Raw genomic sequence first — 16,341 nt, 5'->3', positions numbered from 1 at the left:
ATGAAGTTTATGAATTTAACCATTTCTGTTCGCTTTAGAAATCATGCATCCTAGTTGAGTGCTTTGGCAGACTTTAAGATTTTTGCATCTCTGAGTTTGTATAAGGACGACCCTAACCCTAGCCGGTTGGGGGGACGTTACACAGAGTCTATGCAGCGATAGGAGTGCTTCTATATATGTTGGATGCTCTAGTTATATGATTAAATAAAAAGAAGTGATATTTAGTAAATTATTATACAACTGCCATATGACTCGGATAATATGATAATAAAAATCTGCCGTTTGGATTAGCAAAGACTTATAAAAAGGACTGATTTTCACTGACACGGCATCTCAGTTATATGACAGTTGTGTAATAATCTACTAAATAGTATTTCTCTTAAATAAACATTCTAGTTTTCTGATTCATCTAAGCATGTGATAAGATTACATTCTGACGCACAAGTTACACAAATCTTTTAAATGGGACAAATTATGCAAAGTAGCTTTTCCCTTGATGCAGCTAGGTATGAGTGATGGAATTAGGCTATCTAACAAATTCTGTACCCATCTAACACTTCTGACCCGACCCTGAACATATAAAAATGTACCGAATGATCATCGTACATTCGAGAGTGGCATTCTTTATGTAGCCAACGACACTTTGAAATACCTTAACCTTAGATAACCTAAGAAAGAGGAACCTCACCACAGATCATATTTTCTTCATTGTGAAGTGATGAGACTATTATGGATTTCGCTTTTTCATCTTTTTGGTATAGATTAAGTCATGCCTAGAAGGGCAATAGAGTTATTGTCTAGCTGGAGAGGTCAACTGAAAAGTTGTAACATTTTAAAAGTTTAGAGGATGGCTCTTCTGTGCTTAATGTGGTGCATTTAGAGTGGGCGAAACGCAAGAAGCATTGAAGATTACGAGATTTTGGTTGTAGAGCTAGGTCTGTTATGTTCAAATCCCTTGGTGCATAGATGGAGGTGTACAAGTAGTCCTCGATTTTCTAGTTTTACTGAAATTATGGACTTATTGTAACTACCCGCTTCCAACAACACAATATTATCCGCTTTTGGCTCTCTCAAACCAAACTTTCCAGGAGGTCACCCATCTCGGTACTACTCTTGCAGAAACACACTTAACTGCGGAGTTCTGATAAGTTCATTGCCATCACAACTTTATGTTTTTGGATTTATAATTTTGTTGGATTTACATTGGAACAATTGTCATTTATAATTTGTATGTTTGTATTTTTTTGGATGAACCCATCATGAAGTGTTTGTATTTTCTTTGTTATTTTTAAGTTGTTATATGAGATCAAGATATAGATTTCATTTAAAGCACTGGATTTTAATTTTATTTTTTTTAAAAAAATAAAAAATAAAAAGCCCCAAAACACCAAAACAGGTCTAAAGTATTTTTAAAATCTTTTAAAATATGTTTTAATAGAGGTCAAAAGAAAACATAAGTCCAAAATGCTCGTTACCTTATATATATGAATAATGATTAATAATCATATTTAATAATTGAAATAACCTCGTGAATAGCAGTTAGTAGCTGCACGAAGTTTATATAGTAAGTCAGATTATGAGAATGATGAGATCATGACTTGCTGGCTGGCCACTTGTTATGGGAAGACCAATGGGACAGAGGGTCATGATATAATGCCCTACGCTAGCTAGTGAATACCCCTGGATCTTTACATGTGTAATGCAACAAAAGCCTGTAAATATGCTATAAAATAATTTTCTATAAATGTGGCTTTGAGCTGAGCAAGGTCTCTCTCTCTTGGAAGCCCATTCCCAAGAAATGAATAAAGACAACGTGAGATTCAATCAAAAAATAAAAATTAAATGAATCATAATACAAAAATATAAATGAGTAAGGGTTTGTTTGGGTGTATGATTTTTTATTTTTTATTTCAAACTTTTTTATTTTTTTTTTTTATCTAAGGCAACCTCCAACGCATTGCTTCACATAGATAATACTCAAACCCCAAAGACTCCCTCTAAAATGGGAAAATTACACAAGAGTTAACCAACTCTAGCTTGCTTCACTCGCAGTGAAATGACTTCGGCACCACCGGTGCATCCATCGTCTTCGTCGTCGACGATAGAATCCATCAAATGTTTGCTCTCTCAGAGTTTTGTGTCTCCGACAATAAGCACTGTTTCTCGTTCAAGAACCCTCACTGGTTCTCGGCCTTCACGAATCAACTTCGAGTCCTCCTCATCCACCAACTCAGTCCTCCCAACCGCAGCAACCACTATGCTCAAGGGCCTTGCCGCAAACCTCTCCACCGCCACATAGCGTCGCTCAACGCCAAGCATAGCAAGATTTTCTTCCTCATGCACTACCGGTCTCTCTGCAAATTTTTTTTTTTAAAAAAAAAAAAAAAAATGTTTGAGTTGGGTAACCAAATCAAGTTGGATTGGGTTGGAAAAAATTTGAGTTCCAAACATGAGCTCAAAAATATAAAAATGAAATGAGTTGAAAATCAGCAACATATAATTAAAATTTATTTAGAGTCACATTAGATGTAGAATTGAACCCTCTATTTGTATATATATCAATGATCAAACCATTTTAAACTCACTTTTCTATCAATTTAAACAAATTACTTTTTATACACACAACCATACTAAGCTCAACATGTTTCTTTTCTTTTCTTTTTTTTCTTTTTTTTTTCTTTTTTTTTTTTTCCAGAAATTCGATCTGGAGTTATTTTTTCTTCTTGCAATTAACATATCTCAAAACTTTCAAATTGAAATATACATCTGAAAAGAGCCTCTCAAAACTTTCAAGAGAAAAGTCGTTGATTACAAAGATAAAAGGGAAGTAAAAGAGAGAAATAACACACCAACAGGAGGAGACAAGAAAGCAATGAATGATTCGCAATCAGTCTCCAAATTAAAGAGTAATAATTTGGAAAAACACAATTATTTCTTTTCTTCATCTTATAAGCTTTATTTTGAAGTCCACCAAAAAGATGCTAAGAAAGATCAATAATGCCATTAATTTCATTATCCAATGGCTTGTGTTCATGGTAGAATGAATCAAGAATGTATGCTACTATGGGAATGTTGACATCCTATGCTATATGAATAGGATGTATGCTACTATGGGATTTGTCAAATGGAGTGGATTATGACACATTGTTTGGTGTTTATGAGTAATTCTAGATGTCATATTTATGTCTCTCTTGTGTCTCTCTAAAAATGATGTGCATTTTAAAATTACTATTTGATCAAATTTGTTTGATCAATTACAAGCCCAATAATGATTTTAAAGCCACCTCATTTTTAGAGGAACACAAGAGGGACATTGGTATGACATCTAGAATTACTCGCCGTTTGGAATAATGCCTCTCCCACTTGGATAAACTAATTTTCCTCTTTTTCTTTTTCTTTGTCATTTTATTTTGTTATTTATTGGCTCAATCCGACGCCTGTGATGTATTCATTAGTGTATATAACGTCAATGTTAACACGTCTTTAAAAATTCTTTAAATAATGTAAAATTATGTACACTATTAGATGTAACAACTTTAAATTTTGATTCTAGAACCCATTTCATAGGATCCCTGTTCCCCTTCAACGAGCATGTTGCGCACCACCTCCATACCTAATGTAGTAGGCCTTATTAAAGGCCTTGACTAGCCTAACACCACTGATGGCTCCCAATGACTGAGCTACAACGTAGCTCACGGCCCACACCAGTAACACCTTAGTATTCAAGCAATACATTTTCTGTGATTTAGTTAAAGCTGCACTTTTTTTAGCCTATAAAATCGTTGTGTTTACATATATCCCTTTTACACGTGTTGTGTAAACTACAGCAATCTAAAATTAAAAATTACAAATCAAAGTAGAGCAATTCAACACAATGTTTATCTTAAACTGTAATCTCCATGACTCTGCAGCAACTCTGTTTGAATTAATGTGGACTTCATCTTGATCTTCTACTTCATCTGATAAGCTTGTATCATCAGATTGTTGATGTTGAGATGAACCATCGTGAGCCACTAGCTTCCTTCTTATCTTCTACCACATCAGTAGCTTTGTCTGGATTGACTTGTGCTCTGTCTGCATCATCTTGATCGATCATGTACATTAACACTTTAGACCATCAACTCCATCCCCAATCACCTCCACTCTTATCATTTTATAAGCCCACTCAAAAACATTCCATGACCTTCAGCTTTTTATTATGTGGTCTGGCATGATACACAATAAATTAATCATTTTCAAAATTTGTATGACGTCTGGCCCTTCTTGGGCATATGTGGGCCTTGATGGGTACAGTGGGCTTTGGAAGTTACTAAACGGGCACACCACATACGATGGCCTAATTAAGGTGACAATTTGCGTTCGCTTATCGAATTTAAGTCATATTGAAGCATGGGTATAAAGTTATATAGGTCAACCCAAACCTGGCTCATTTAATTAAACAGGTTAGGCTCCTAACCTGCTAATTTCGTGTTGAGTTCGTGGATCGTGTAAAAAACTGTAAGTCTTTACATCCCGTGTTGGATTATGGTCGTGTTAAAGCATAGGTATAAGAGTATATAAGTCAATCATGGGTCAAACTCTTCAACTATAATCTACTAAACTCGTGTTGGATTCACAAATTATATAAAAATTATCAATCGATTGATATCCTAACTCTAATTACAGAAGCAGAGGAACAAACTGAAAGCAAAATGGCAACATTTAACTAAATTTCCTCGTGAAGAACAACAGCTGACACGCACCACTTCTTAACCATTTTTATAATGTTTATATAGATCAATAGATCATGCTGTGGATAATAGCTTATGATCCTCACAAATTATTGCTCTTCTTCTTCTTCTTTTTTGTTTTTGTTTTTTTTTTTTTTTTGGTGACATGTCCATACAAGAGGGAGGAGAGGGGATTCGAACTAGTGACATTCGCTTCATAAGGCGTGATCCCCAACCGATTGAGCTACCCCTTGGGGACAATTATTACACATCTTAAGTATTTAATTTGGTGCAACTTTTGATGTCATTAAGGTTTCCGTTTAAGGTTTGTTTAGTGAAAACTATAAGCCATCTCAATGCTGTGTGCATGGAATCAAATTTTTTGGTCTCCACGACTGATTTCGATTCACTGCAATTTTTTTAAAAATCGTAAATTCTCAAAGTAAGCGAAGTCAAGCCATTTCTTGAATCAAACAGGGTAAAAAAATATTGTCTATTTAAATTGTGACATGTTACTGAGGCATAAAAAATAAATAAATAAATAATCCCCTTCCATTTTTTTTTTTTTTTTTAAAAAAAATCCTTTTGAATCATTATTTTTTCTTTAGTAAACCAAACAACAGTTTATTACTAAAGCCTCGTTTGATTCGCAAAATAACTATGCCATTAGGAAAATGAATAACTATTACTGGAAGAGAAATGTTAGGAGTATCAAATTTTTTACCAAGAGATGGATACATTAAAGATGATCAAAAAAATTAATAAAAATAAATGCTACGAGTACCAATGAATAATCTCTACGTACATCATCTTGGTAAAAGATTTTGTACATATTGCATTTTTCTTACTGAAAATAGAAGAAGGTGAAATGAAATAGCTATTCCTATTCAATCGCACCAAACACTGTAAAATATGATTTACGCCAGAACAAATGAACCTTAATTTTAATGAGAAGCACAAAAATCATTTCAAACATGAGAGCAATAGAGGAAGGTATAAACGGTTAAACCAATAAAATAATACATAGAAAGAGAGTGTGACACAAAAAAGATTATTCATAAAATTCAAGCTTGTGGTGCTACTAGTGGATGAATGAAAAGAGTCAGACCGACCGACCTTTTTTCCCCTTTGGTACATAGAACTACATATTTGTTGCATGTGCAATTGGTATAATAGTGGATTGAAAATATAACAAACTTTGCAGAAGTGCAAAGCTGTAGAGAAAAGAACAGAGAAAGCAGAGACGTGTGGAACAAGAATTGTAGAAGATTTTATGTTCTTCTATTGAATCAATCAATCGAATTACATAGGAAAATAATCCTTATATACAATCAACAATCACGTGTATAATAAAACAGACTAGCTGGCTAACTAAGTAAAAGACACGTGCTATCCATGTCTGCTATACAAAACAGAAACTAAAACTGCCGACTAAGGAACATAAAAGATACAGCTGTGCAACTGAACTCCAATACTCCCCCTCAAGATGGATGATGGATATCCAGGACAGACATCTTGGACAAAAGACGATGGAAAAGTGCACTGCCAAGGGCTTTAGTAAAGATGTCTGCAAGTTAGTGTTGAGAAGGAACATGTAAAGTCTTGATGAGACCAAGTTGAATCTTCTCACCGATAAAATGACAATCCAATTCGATGTGCTTTGTTCTTTCATGAAAAACAGGATTGGCTGCAATGTGTAATGCAGCCTGACTGTCACAAAATAGTGTAGCAGCAGAAGGATGAGGGAGCTGAAGATCATGAAGCAAAGTGAAAAGCCAAAGTAATTCACATCCAGTAGAGGCCATAGACCTATACTCTGATTCTGCAGAAGAGCGAGATATGGTTTGTTGTTTCTTAGATTTCCAGGAAATCAATGAAGACCCAAGAAAAACACAAAACCCAGTAATAGATCGCCTAGTGTCCGAACAACCTACCCAATCAGCATCACAAAAGGCCTTCAGCTTAAAATCAGATTCTGCAGAGAAAAAGAGGCCTTGTCCAGGTGCAGCTTTAACATATCTTAACACCCGATAAGCAGCATCAAGATGAGGTTGCCGAGCCTTATCCATGAACTGGCTAAGAGTTTGAACGGAGTAAGCCAGATCAGGGCGAGTAATGGTCAAGTAAAGAAGACGGCCAATGAGTCGCCTATAAGAAGTAGGATCGGAAATGAGAGAACCAACATCTCTAGAGAGCTTCAAATTCTGTTCCATGGGAAAAGAAACTGGTTTAGAGGCTAGCAAACCAGATTCTTGTAAGATTTCCAAGGAGTATTTGCGTTGTGAGACATATATACCCTTAGTAGAACGAGCAATCTCAAGGCCTAAAAAATATTTCAAAGCACCAACGTCCTTGAGACGAAATCTGTCATTTAAAGTGACAATGAGAGATTTCACAGCAACATTATCATTGCTTGCAATAGCAATATCATCACCATAGACTAACAAGGCAATAAAAGAAGAGCCTTGAATCCGAGTGAACAATGAGTTGTCGGCTTTAGACTGCATGAAACCGAGATCAACCAAGAAATTGGAGAACTTAGAAAACCACTGTTGTGATGGTTGTTTCAAGCCATACAAAGACTTGGTTAATCTACAAACTTGAGACTCCCCCTTAGTCCTAAACCCGGGAGATAATTCCATGTAGACTTCTTCATCTAAATCACCATGAAGAAAGGCATTGTTTACATCAAGTTGATGTAAAAACCAATGCTTAGCAGCTGCCATAGCCAATAGAGTCCGGACAGTAGTCATCTTGGCTACAGGGGAAAAAGTTTCATGATAGTCTAGGCCTTCACTTTGAGTATACCCCTTCGCAACCAAACGGGCCTTGTATCTTTCAATACTGCCATCAGCCTTATATTTGATTTTATACACCCATTTGCAGCCAATGGGATGTTTGCCAGCAAGTAAAGTAGTAACAACCCATGTGTGATTCTGTTCGAGGGCTGTAATTTCATGAGCCATGGCATATCGCCAGTGAGCATGTTGGACTGCTTGATGGTAAAACTGAGGCTCAACATCAGATGAGATGGATAGACAAAAGTTTTTATAAGGAAAAGAGAGCTGATCATAAGAAACTGAAGAAGAGAGAGGGACAAGAATACCTGAATCAGTAGAAGTTGAAGCCTTAGAATCGGATTTGAGTGGAGAAGAAGCCAATTGACAGTGATACTGCTGCAGGTATTCAGGTGGTCGACGGGTCCTTGTGGATTTTCAAGAAACAATAGGATTAGGATCAACAGATGCTAAAGGAGAAGAAGAGAAGGAAGGGCTGGACTCAACAGAGGTTGAAGGAGGATGAGAAGAGGAAGAAGGACTAGGAATGGGAATAGAATCAAGAGAAGAGGAAGAAATGTCAACAGGAATATTAGTGGAGTTGGGAGTAGAAGGAGCAGGTGGTACAAAAAAGGTATCATTGGTATGATCTAAACAAGAAGGAGAAGGTAAGGGAAAACAACCATCAGAATTGGGATTGGAAAGGTTAACAGCAAAAGGAAATAGATGCTCATGAAAGATAACATGTCTAGATATGAACACAGATTTGGTGTGAAGATTATACAATTTGTAACCTTTAATGGCATAGGGATAACCAATAAAGACACATGGAATGGCTCGAGGATCAAATTTGTTTCGAGCTCTACACAAAGAGGATGCATAAGCTAAACAACCGAATACTTTGAGATGAGAATAGAGAGGAGGTGTAGAAAACAAGAGTTCATGTGGTGATTTGTTGAAGAGATTAGGAGTTGGAATACGGTTAATAAGGTGAGTGGCAGTGAGAATGCAATCTCCCCAGAATTCAAGAGGCAAATGAGCTTGTAGCCGCAAAGATCTAGCCACATTTAAAAGGTGTTGATGTTTCCTCTCAACAATGGAGTTTTGTTGAGGAGTTTCAACACAACTTAATTGGTGGATAGTACCTTGTTTAGCAAAAAAATCAGGCATTTGCAATTCAGCTCCATTGTTGGATCTTAAGCATTTTATTTTAAGCTGAAATTGAGTAGAAACTAGATGAAAGAAATGTTGAAGAAGGGATTGAGTTTGTGATTTATGGTGCATCAAATGAACGCAAGTAAATCTACTATAATCATCAACAATAGTAAGGAAAAAATTGGAACCATTTATTGAAGTAGTGGAAAAGGGTCCCCAAATGTCACAGTGTATCAAATCAAAAGGGGAACAAGAAACAGAAATGCTATGCGGAAAAGGCAATCTATGTTGCTTTGCAAGAGGACAAATTGTACAAACATTATTAGAATCATAGGGAATTGAAGGAACAAGATCATGGATCAAACTTATTCTAGATGGTGAAGGATGCCCTAATCTGTAATGCCAGATATCAGCAGGAGATGAAGAATCTTTGATTGAAGTAAAAAGGACCTGAGAGCTGGAATCAGCAGAATTAGAACTTGGAAAAGATGTCTGCAACAAGTAATAAAGTCCATTGTGCTCCTTACCTAGCCCAATCGTTTTCCAAGGGTTCAAACTCTGTATGAAATAGTGATTATAGAGAAAAATTAGACAACAACAAAGGTGCTTAATGAGCTTGCTGGCAGAGATCAAATTGAAGTTGAAAGAAGGAAAACATAAAACTTCAGTTAGTATAAGGCTATCTGAAATTTTAACAGTTCCTATGTGTGTGACAGTGGCTATAGCACCATTGGGAAGTTGAACATTAGTAGAAATGATGGTAGTGATGCTAGTAAAGAAAGATATAGAACAGACCATGTGGTCGGTTGCCCTCGTATCAACAATCCAGGGAGGCTTTTTGAATGAGTGAAAAAGAAAATTAGGTGAAACTTGAGAAGCAAAAACAGAACATTGAGAATTGAAATTGAAAATACCAAATGTGGATGAAGAGCCTGCAATGTTTGGATTAGTATGAGGAGTGATATGCCCTACGGAATGAGTAGCAGCCAAAGGAGCAGCAGATTGATGCTGAATAAAGGCCATCAACTGCTGGCATTGTTCAAGTGTGATAGGTAACTGTGGGGGTGCAATTGTGGTGAGTTCAGCACCTTGCCTCTGACTCACTGAATGAACCGAAGGCTGATTCTTTGTGAACTTGAATCCAGGTGGAAATCCATGCACCCTATAACATTTGTCAATCGTGTGGCCAGGGATTCCACAGTGAGAGCAAATAGGCTTTTCCTTGTGATTTGTCCATTTCCCAGGTTTGTGCAATGGAGCAGCATTGGTTTTAGTCATGAGTGCAGCAGTCTCATGAACCAAAGGATTAACCGAGATTTCCTTTTGACGTTCCTCTTGAATTATCAAAGAGAAAACCTTATTAATTGGGGGAAGAGGATCATTCAACAGAATCTGTCCTCGAATATTTGCAAAAGAGTCATCAAGACCCATCAGAAATTGAAAAACATGATCCCGATTGTGTTTCTCATGAACAGATCGCATTCCTCCACAAGTACATGAAAGAATTGGATCATAGTTGTCAAGTTCATCCCATATACTCTTAATCTTTGTAAAATACTCACTAACAGATGAGTTTTCTTGAGATAATGTCGTGAGTATTTTCTGGAGTTGAAAGATTCGAGGACCATTACCTTGAGAAAACCGATCCTTTAAGTCCTGCCACATTTCTGCACAGGTAGTGATATAAATCACACTTGAAGCGATCTCCTTTGAAATGGAATTCAGAACCCAGGCAATGATCATGTTATTGCACCGAGTCCACGCATGAAACGTAGGATCATCAGAATGAGACGGTTTGGGCAGAGAACCATCAATGAAAGCCAGCTTGTTCTTCGCAGTTAGGGATACGATCATGGACCTACTCCATGTGTTGTAATTATCGCCAATTAGAGGCTGAGAAACCAGCAATGCTCCTGGACTATCGCCATTGCTTAAGAAGAACGGGCTTGAGGAAATATCATTCAACGAAGATGAAGAAGATGAAACAGCCATTGATGAATTGAAGAAGAACTTTCACGGAACCGTGAAATGCTTTGATACCATAACAAACTTTGCAAAAGTGCAAAGCTGTAGAGAAAAGAACAGAGAAAGCAGAGACGTGTGGAACAAGAATTGTAGAAGATTTTCTGTTCTTCTATTGAATCAATCAATCGAATTACATAGGAGAAGAATCCTTATATACAATCAACAATCACGTGTATAATAAAACAGACTAGCTGGCTAACTAAGTAAAAGACACGTGCTATCCATGTCTGCTATACAAAACAGAAACTAAAACTACCGACTAAGGAACATAAAAGATACAGCTGTGCAAATGAACTCCAATAAAATATATCATAGTGTATAATTTAAAAATATGATTTCAAAGAGTATAAAGAATATTGCAAATTTAAATTTTCCAAATTGTAGACCGCAATTCCACAAACCTCAAGCTCCTAAAACAATAAAATAAGCGAAGAATACAATGTTATCGCAATGCAATCCAATTCCATTAAAATCACTCAAACTTTAGATCTACCACAATGGGATGATAGAGCATACAGTTTGTGTAAAAGTGAGCACCAACAAAATAATAGCAACTACGGTAGAAGCAGTTATCCAAGGAGTGCTAAAATAATCACGTCTCAAGGCAACCTTCCAACTATGCCAAGGATCCTCATAGAAGTTATTCAAATCATTACAGAGATCAAAATAATAGGAGTTCGCTTCTGAAATAAAAATTTGTCTCCAAAGATTGTTAACTAAAGTTGTCACTGCATTGCTGTCGCCTAAACCGTTAACCAGGATCCTCTTTCGTACAAGTAAATCTACATCTTTGAGAGTGTTGATAAGGAAATCCAATACGCCAATATAATCGGTAAAATAACCATCAAAGGGATAGTGCAATTGCTCCAAGGCCATGAGGTTTCGAAAAAGAGACTCTGTATTATTGTGTAATTTTAATCTTGGTATTTCTAGGACCCCATTTGTGAATTTTAAGTCAAACAATTGCTTGGGCCCACCTTAAACTTCACTCCTGCCTCGTCCAACTGGCTCGCACCGTACAAGTGTGTAACTTTTATGCCATGGTTTCTTTGCGGTAGTCTTTGTGATATTGATTGAGGCAAAAAAGATGTTCTTAACAAATCAACAAAGTGCCTTATTTTCAAATTGGGATCGAGGGATATTTTTTCACTGTTGGATCGTGCAAAGAATCTGATGGCATGCTCAGCAAAGGAAGGTAAGTTTGAGTGAGATGCAAATACAAAGTTGTATAATTCCTCAATAACAAAGAAAGGAAGTTGATTTTCAAGCAACCGGATGTCCTTTCTTACTGTAGCAATCAACCGCGGTGTTAAGTCGTCCTCACACGTACCCGTCCATTCTTTAGGCTTGCGTGTAAAAAAAAACACAGTGATGAAGCTCGCATCCCCCAAGATCATTTTCACACAATTGTCACTGCTAAGTTGGATAGTCTCTGCATAACAAGGACGAACAACTGCTTCCCTATCCCTTATAATGCTTACTAAATTTTCCACGTTAAGCGCAGCCTTTTGCACAAATCTCTTGAAATATTTCACTTTAAGCTTTTCCATGTTTTCCAATCTTTTATCGCCATGATGAAAATGCCCTATTGATATAACCTTAGGAGTGTAAGATTTTTCATTCACTTTGCAAAGATCACTTGGAACCCTATAAATACAACATTCAAGTGATAAGGGAGGCTCCAAGCTTTCTAGCATTTGTGTGATGTTATTTGCCAACACTCTGTCTTGATCTTCCATTTGACTTTCAGAATTTTCATTCACATTTATTATCAAATCATTTGTTGCTGCTTGAATTTCTGCACTTGTTGAATATTGTTCCATTTTAGTAAGTTGCCTTTCTTAAATTTCCTAATTAATGACAAAGACAAGGGTGACGAACATTAAAAATATGAGATATGATATATTTACAACTTCTCTACAACTCCAACAGTTTTTTTTAAAATCAACAATTGGATATGTAAGAAAACATACCCAATGGTTAGTTTGAAAAAAAAGTTGTTGAAGTTGTCAAGAGTTGTGTTAAGTGTTGTACAATAATTATTTCTCTAAAAACATATATTAGAAGATAGTTCCCACGATGCTGCAAAATCTCGTGTGGACCCTTTTCTTTTCTAAGTTGTAAGTATATATTAAATCCTTGATATTCACAAAATATTCAGAACTAAATTAGGATTTGATGCGATAGCTGAAATGTCAACTGATGCTAGTGGAAGAAAAAGCAAAAAATAGAAATTCTTATGCATAGCAAGATCGATAAAGGTACAAGTAAAAAGGAGCCATGCTCGAACAGTTTAATTATGGACAAAGGAGGAGTCATGAACAAGCACTACATATTCTATAACTATTAATTAGAAGTTGAGAAAAATAAGTAGAAAACATTTTAAGGGTACATTTAATACTGAATGATGAGTATATATTATCAGAAATACAAGAAGTTAAACCGGAAATGATCATTCTTATTTATTCGTTGAATAAAACTCTGAATCTGCATGTATTCCAAAGTCCAAACATGACCATTTCTACTCATGAGCCACACTATCCCATCCTGTTTTGTGTAACGTACAGTTCCAAGTGCATAGCTGCTTCAAATAGTTATTTTATATCGATGATTGATTTTCCTATTGATAGGGACATCAAGTAAATTAGGATAATTAAAAAATTAAAAAAGAAAAGAAACAGAAATTTTGATGAAGGGCCGAATTGAACAAATTCTTTTATGGTTCATACATCTAAATGAATTTATTGATAGGCTACCATAAATTTTCATAAATTACTTACGTAATATAGGAGCTTTTGGGACCATATCCCCTTTTGGCACCCTGTGGCAGTGTGGTGCCTTGAATGTAAAATAAATAAATAAAACGCTAAAAAATGACAGACTATATATATATATATATATATATAAATGTTTGAACGTAAGTAAAAGTATGTCATTATTATTAAATCATCACTTATTCTAAAAGCTTAAATTGATAAGAAGAGGTAAACTTAATCGCTTAATCAATATTTTAGCACATTCCTTCACGTGTACTCAATCAACATTTTCATAAGTGATGCTCAACACGTGAAATATTTAATTAAAATGGAGTAAATGACAAAGTCAAAGTTCAAGTTCGAATTCAAGACCTTTAGTTCTGATATCATGTTAAATCACTACTTATTTCAAAAACTTAAGTTAATAACAAAAAATAAAGTTAATCACTTAATTAATAATTTAACAATTACTTACTTGTCTTTGGAAGAGCTCTCCTTGTCTTCACTCTTCACCCGATAGAACAAGGCTTCGGAAAAAGTAGAACTAAGGCTTTAAGCTTAATTCAGTTTTCGAGGCAAAACAAAATAAATATAAAATAAATATAGAAAATAAAGAGGAGCCAATCTATATGAGCTCGCCTATCAGATCAAGAATCATTTTTTTTTTTTTTTTTTTTTTTTTTTTAATGGCAGACCTTTCTTTATGCTTTGCCTCTCTGCCTTTATTCTAGGATTTTATGCTTCCAACCGAGGATGGTTGTGTAAGAAATTACATAAATGTCCCTTATGTCATATTTAATTTGATGTAACGGTTACGGCTTTTAATTACTGTAACGGTAATTATAATAAATGTATTCAATATGATTTAAACGGTTTTTATATTCCACATTATGGTTCATGAAAATAACGGTTTTTATATTAAATTTTCTGATTTATTCTCCTTGATGGGAGGAGAATAATCAGCTATCTATTGATGATGAGGGTCCCTAGCCTACCTATATATAGAGCCCTGTGTATCCATCTATTGACACACTCATAGGCATAGGCCAGAAGAACTCTCTGAATTTTGTTTTTACAGATTTTGGTGTTGTAGAAAACTTCTTCGTTTTTCGTTCTTCATCAAGCTTGAACAAAATATGGCTGGAGGTATTTATAATTCCACTGCTTATTTATTTTATAGCATTTTATTTTATATATTATGCTTACATGTGGTATCAGAGCTAGCCTCTATGTCAATTTGTTCAGCTTCTAGTTTTAGATTATGTAAATTTTCTGTGCATAAAATTATCTCTGTTTATTGTTTATTATTTATATTGTTTTACTGTTTTACATATGTGCCTAAAAATGCTTAAGAAAAGCGTGAACACTGTAAAGCAATAAAACTACCATATTGTGCACAGAAACCCACACTGTTTTGTCTGGATAATTGCATTGTAAAGCATGAAAAATCATGAAAATTTTTAATTCATATTTACAGTTTTTGCAGCAAATTTCATAATGGCAAAAACTGCATTTTGGGCTGACCCATTCGGGTCAAACCATATCCAAACCACATTAAAAGTACCAGCCCGACCCGAATTCACTAAATGGATCAAAAAAAAAACCCACCCGGATTACTAAACCCATTAACCCGACTCCTCTGCACCTCCTTCTTCTTCCTCAGATTTTCCTCTTTTTTTTTTTTTTAAAAAACACGAACGGGCTGAAACCCACTGCCTCCACTGTTCGGATTCATAGCCCTTCCTCAGTCACCGGCCGATCCTCAGCAGCCATTCGCTGGCGAAAACCCGCATAAGGCTGAGCGGGTTTTCGCCGCATGCAGAAGGCATCGGCCTGTAAGGCCGGCCTCTCCGTCACTGGAACTAGTGGCCCGTAAGGGCCACCTATTTCCTGGGCAAACGGTGACCCCTCTGGGTCGCCGTTGCTGCCAAGCAGCAGCCCACTGTGGCTGCTGCATAAGGCGGCAGCAAGCCGATAGGCGGCGTTCGGATTTTAAAAAAAAAAAAAAAAGAGGAAAATCTGAGGAAGAAGAAGGAGGTGCAGAGGAGTCGGGTTAATGGGTTTAGTAATCCGGGTGGGTTTTTTTTTGATCCATTTAGTGAATTCGGGTCGGGCTGGTACTTTTAATGTGGTTTGGATATGGTTTGACCCGAATGGGTCAGCCCAAAATGCAGTTTAAAAAAAAAAAAAAAAAAACTAGCCCATTTCTAATAGCCCACCCATCCAGATTAAAAAAAAAAAAAATTTGTGCTTATGTGGTGTGGGGTTAGATCTTGGGCTCTCTAAAGGGTCTAAAACTACTAGGACCATTGAGTCATAAGTTTTATTAATTTTTATATTGCAATTTTATTTGTCTTATATTTCCATTATTCAATATTATTTAATTATTGCTTATTTAATACTTGAACTTAGGAATAGAATTAATTTTTAATTATATTGTTTAAATATAATTGGTTTGATGCATAGACCTAAGAATAATTAACAATACCATACATGCTGGAGTGTTTACAGTAATATCCAAGAATGCAATGTCTAGAAAAGTTCTGGCTAAGGAAAGTCTTGGGATTTAAGTGTGTCCGTTGTGACCCCCCTCACTTTCCTGGGAACTCACCTGGTTGCACCTTGGAAAATTACTGTTTACCCCATTTAGGTGTTGGTTTGTTATATTCTTGGGACTTTTGTGAGCATCTATACAGTTAACAGATGTTAATGAAGTAGTAATTATTATAATATTTTTGGGAGGGCCACAGCATCCCAATTTTAGAATAATAATTACATCAAGGTTATACACATGAACTTCATATAGAAAAATTAACATCGATTATGTAATTAATTCATAAATTTAATTGCTAATCCCCACAGGGAAGTTTTTATTTTTATGACTTAATTAGAATAAGATAATAAATTTAATGTTAAAAA

The 16,341-nt window shown here is 35.7% G+C and overlaps 1 pseudogene; it reads right to left on the bottom strand.

The window, feature by feature from the left end:
* Positions 1-11,155: 11,155 nt before the first annotated feature.
* LOC133881312 (UPF0481 protein At3g47200-like) lies at positions 11,156-12,489 on the bottom strand (annotated as a pseudogene).
* Between the last annotated feature and the right edge of the window lie 3,852 nt (positions 12,490-16,341).

Source organism: Alnus glutinosa, chromosome 11, assembly GCF_958979055.1.
Source record: "Alnus glutinosa chromosome 11, dhAlnGlut1.1, whole genome shotgun sequence".
NCBI classification, from domain to species: domain Eukaryota; kingdom Viridiplantae; phylum Streptophyta; class Magnoliopsida; order Fagales; family Betulaceae; genus Alnus; species Alnus glutinosa.
This window is presented reverse-complemented; position numbering and strand designations above follow the sequence as displayed.